Source organism: Chiloscyllium plagiosum, chromosome 35, assembly GCF_004010195.1.
Source record: "Chiloscyllium plagiosum isolate BGI_BamShark_2017 chromosome 35, ASM401019v2, whole genome shotgun sequence".
Lineage (NCBI taxonomy): Eukaryota > Metazoa > Chordata > Chondrichthyes > Orectolobiformes > Hemiscylliidae > Chiloscyllium > Chiloscyllium plagiosum.
In genome coordinates this window covers 36,829,778-36,835,232 of record NC_057744.1, presented here as the reverse complement: position 1 = coordinate 36,835,232, position 5,455 = coordinate 36,829,778, and positions in this window count along the sequence as shown.

Here is a 5,455-nt window from a genome sequence, read left to right as displayed (position 1 = left end):
ACTGGGTCACGGGGATCAGGAATGCGTCACTGGGATCAGGACTGGGTCACGGGAATAAGGACAGGGTCACGGGGATCAGGACTAGTTCATGGGAATCAGGACTGGGTCACAGGGATCAGGATAGGGTAACAGGGATCAGGACTAGGTCACTGGAATCAGAACTAGGTCACAGGGATCAGGACTCGTTCATGGGAATCAGGACTGGGTCACAGGGATCAGGACGAGGTCACAAGGATCAGGACTGGGTCACAGGAATCATGACCTGGTCACAGGGATCAGGACAGAGTCACAGGGATCAGGACAGGATCACAGGGGTCATGACTGGGTCACGGGAATCAGGACTGGGGAACAGGGATCAGGACTGGGTCACGGGGACCAGGACAGGGTAACAGGGATCAGGACTAGGTCACGGGAATCAGAACTAGGTCACAGGGATCAGGACTCGTTCATGGGAATCAGGACTGGGTCACAGGGATCAGGACGAGGTCACAAGAATCAGGACTGGGTCACAGGAATCATGACTAGGTCACAGGGATCAGGACAGAGTCACAGGGATCAGGACTGGGTAACAGGAATCAGGACAGGATCACAGGGGTCAGGCCTGGGTCACGGGGATCAGGACAGGGTCACAGGGATCAGGACAAGGTCACAGGAATCAGGACTAGGTCACAGGGATCAGGACTCGTTCATGGGAAACAGGACTGGGTCACAGGGATCAGGACGAGGTCACAGGGATCAGGACAGGATCATGGGAATCAGGACAGGGTCACGGGGATCAGGAATGCGTCACTGGGATCAGGACTGGGTCATGGGAATAAGGACTGGGTCACGGGAATCAGGACTGGGTCACAGAGATCTAGACTGTGTTATGGGGATCAGGACTGGGTCACAGGGATCACGACTGGATCACAGGGGTCAAATCTGGGTCACAGGGATCAGGACTGTGTCACGGGAATCAGGACTGTGTCACGGGGATCAGGACTGGGTCACAGGGATCAGGACTGGATCACTGGGGTCAAATCTGGGTCACGGGGATCAGGACGAGGTCACAGGGATCAGGACTAGGTCACAGGAATCAGGGATTGGTCACAGGGATCAGGACTGGGTCACAGGGATCAGGACTGGGACACGGAGATCAGGACTGGGTCATGGGAAACAGGACTGGGTCGCGGGGATCAGGACAGGGTCATGGGGATCAGGACAGGGTCACGGGGATCAGGATTGGGTCACGGGGATCAGGAAGGTGCCACGGGGATCAGGAATGGATCACAGGGATCAGGACAGGGTCACAGAGAGCAGGACTGGGTCACGGGAATCAGGACTGGGTCACAGGGATCAAGACTGGGTCACGGGGATCAGGACTGGGTCACAGGAATCAGGACTGGGTCACTAGAACCATTAATTGAGCACAGGGATCAGGACTGGGTCACGGTAATCAGGACTGGGTCATGGTAATCAGGACTGGGTCACGGGGATCAGGACTGGGCGACAGGGATCAGGACTGGGTCACGGGAATAAGGACAGGGTCACGGGAATCAGGACTGTGTCACAGGGATCAGGACTAGGTCACGGGGATCAGAACTGGGTCACAGGGATCACGACTGGGTCAAAAGGATCAGGACGAGGTCACAGGGATCAAGACTGTGTCACAGGGATCAGGACTGGGTCAAAGGGATCAGGACTAGTTCACAGGGATCAGGACTGGCTCACGGGAAACAGGACTGGATCACAGGGGTCAGGACTGGATCATGGGGATCAGGACTGGATCACGGGGATCAGGACAGGGTCACGGGAATCAGGACTGGGTCACGGGGATCAGGACTGGGTCACCAGAATCAGGACTGGGTCACAGGGATCAGGACTAGATCACGGGAATCAGGACTGGACCACAGGGATCAGGACAAGGTCACAGGGATCAGGATTGAGGCACAGGGATCATGACTGGGTCACCGGATCACGGCTGGATCACAGGGATCAGGACTGAGTCATGGAGATCAGGACTGGGTCACGGGGATCAGGACTGGGTCGCAGGTATCAGGACTGGTTCACAGGGATGAGGACTGTGACACAGGGATCAGGACTGGGCAGGACGAGATCTCAGGGATCAGGACTGGATCTCAGGGATCATGACTGTGTCCGAGGGTTCAGGACTGCCTCACAGGGATCAGGACTGGGTCACAGGGATCAGGACTGGGTCAGAGGGATCAGGAGTGGGTCATGAGAATCAGGACTTGGTCACGTAGATCACGACTTGGTCACAAAGATCAGGATTAGGTCACAGGGTCAGGACTGGGTCACAGGGATCACAGGGATCATGACTTGGTCACGGGAATCAGGACTGTCTCACAGGGATCAGGACGAGATCTCAGGGATCAGGACTGGATCTCAGGGATCATGACTGTGTCCGAGGGTTCAGGACTGCCTCACAGGGATCAGGACTGGGTCACAGGGATCAGGACTGGGTCAGAGGGATCAGGAGTGGGTCATGAGAATCAGGACTTGGTCACGTAGATCACGACTTGGTCACAAAGATCAGGATTAGGTCACAGGGTCAGGACTGGGTCACAGGGATCACAGGGATCATGACTTGGTCACGGGAATCAGGACTGTCTCACAGGGATCAGGACGAGATCTCAGGGATCAGGACTGGATCTCAGGGATCATGACTGTGTCCGAGGGTTCAGGACTGCCTCACAGGGATCAGGACTGGGTCACAGGGATCAGGACTGGGTCAGAGGGATCAGGAGTGGGTCATGAGAATCAGGACTTGGTCACGTAGATCACGACTTGGTCACAAAGATCAGGATTAGGTCACAGGGTCAGGACTGGGTCACAGGGATCACAGGGATCATGACTTGGTCACGGGAATCAGGACTGTCTCACAGGGATCAGGACGAGATCTCAGGGATCAGGACTGGATCTCAGGGATCATGACTGTGTCCGAGGGTTCAGGACTGCCTCACAGGGATCAGGACTGGGTCACAGGGATCAGGACTGGGTCGCATATATCAGGGCTGGTTCACAGGGATGAGGACTGTGACACAGGGATCAGGACAGGGTCACAGGGGTCAGGACTGCATCACAGGGATCAGGACTGCGACACGGGGATCATGACTAGGTTACAGGGATCAGGACTGGTTCACGGGAATCAGGACTGGATCACAGTGAGGACTGGGTCACGGGAATCAAGACTGGGTCACAGGGATCAGGACTAGATCACGGGAATCAGGACTGGACCACAGGGATCAGGACAAGGTCACAGGGATCAGGATTGAGGCACAGGGATCATGACTGGGTCACGGGATCACGGCTGGATCACAGGGATCCGGACTGGGTCACGGGGAACTGGACTGGATCACGGGGATCAGGACTGGGTCGCACAGATCAGGACTGGGTCACAGGGATCAGGACTGGGTCACGGGAATAAGGACAGGTTTACGGGGATCTGGACTGGGTCACAGGGATCAGGACTAGGTCACAGGATTCAGGACTGGCTCAAAGAGATCAGGACAGTGTCACGGGAATCACGACTGGGTCACAGGGATCAGGACTGGGTCAGAGGGATCAGGAGTGGGTCATGAGAATCAGGACTTGGTCACGTAGATCACGACTTGGTCACAAAGATCAGGATTAGGTCACAGGGTCAGGACTGGGTCACAGGGATCACAGGGATCATGACTTGGTCACGGGAATCAGGACTGTCTCACAGGGATCAGGACGAGATCTCAGGGATCAGGACTGGATCTCAGGGATCATGACTGTGTCCGAGGGTTCAGGACTGCCTCACAGGGATCAGGACTGGGTCACAGGGATCAGGACTGGGTCGCATATATCAGGGCTGGTTCACAGGGATGAGGACTGTGACACAGGGATCAGGACAGGGTCACAGGGGTCAGGACTGCATCACAGGGATCAGGACTGCGACACGGGGATCATGACTAGGTTACAGGGATCAGGACTGGTTCACGGGAATCAGGACTGGATCACAGTGAGGACTGGGTCACGGGAATCAAGACTGGGTCACAGGGATCAGGACTAGATCACGGGAATCAGGACTGGACCACAGGGATCAGGACAAGGTCACAGGGATCAGGATTGAGGCACAGGGATCATGACTGGGTCACGGGATCACGGCTGGATCACAGGGATCAGGACTGAGTCACGGGGATCAGGACTGGATCACGGGGATCAGGACTGGGTCGCAGGAATCAGAATATGGTCACAGGGATCGGTACGAGGTCACAGGGATCAGGACAGGGTCATGGGAATCATCAGGTCTGTGTCACAGGGATCAGGACAGGGTCATGGGAATCAGGACTGGGTCACTAGAATCAGGGCTGGGTCACGGGAATTAGGACAGGGTCACTGGAATCAGAACTGGGTCACAGGGATCAGGACTGGGTCACGGGGATCAAGACTAGGTTACAGGGATCAGGACTGGTTCACGGGAATCATGACTGGATCACAGTGATCAGGACTGGGTCACGGGAATCAGGACTGGCTCACAGTGATCAGGACTGGGTCACAGGAATCAAGACTGGGTCACGGGGATCAGGACTGGGTCACGGGAATCAGGACTGGGTCACTAGAATCAGGACGGGATCATGGGAATCAGGATTTGGTCACAGGGACCAGGACTATCACAGGGATCAGGATTGGGGCACAGGGATCATGACTGGATCACGGGAAAAAGGACTGGATCACAGGGGTGAGGACCTGGTCACGGAGATCAGGAAATCAGGATTTGGTCACAGGGACCAGGACTATCACAGGGATCAGGATTGGGGCACAGGGATCATGACAGGGTCACGGGAAACAGGACTGGATCACATGGGTCAGGACCTGGTCCCGGGGATCAGGAATGGGTCACGGGGATCAGGACAGGGTCACAGGGATCAGGGCAGGGTCACGGGAATCAGGACTGGGAAAACAGGGATCAGGACTGGGTCATGGGGATCAGGACAGGGTCACAGGGATCAAGACTGGGTCACGGGGAACAGGACTGGGTCACAGGAATCAGGACTGGGTCACTAGAATCATTAATTGATCACAGGGATCAGGACTGGGTCACGGTAATCAGGACTGGGTCATGGTAATCAGGACTAGGTCACGGGGATCAGGACTGGGCCACAGGGATCAGGACTGTGTCACGGGAATAAGGACAGGGTCACGGGAATCAGGACTGGGTCACAGGGTTCAGGACTAGGTCACGGGGATCAGGACTGGGTCACAGGGATCACGACTGGGTCAAAGGGATCAGGACGAGGTCACAGGGATCAAGACTGTGTCACAGGGATCAGGACTGGGTCAAAGATATCAGGACTAGGTCACAGGGATCAGGACTGGCTCACGGGAAACAGGACTGGATCACAGGGGTCAGGACTGGATCACGGGGATGAGGACTGGGTCACAGGCATCAGGACAGGGTCACGGGAATCAGGACTGGGTCACAGGG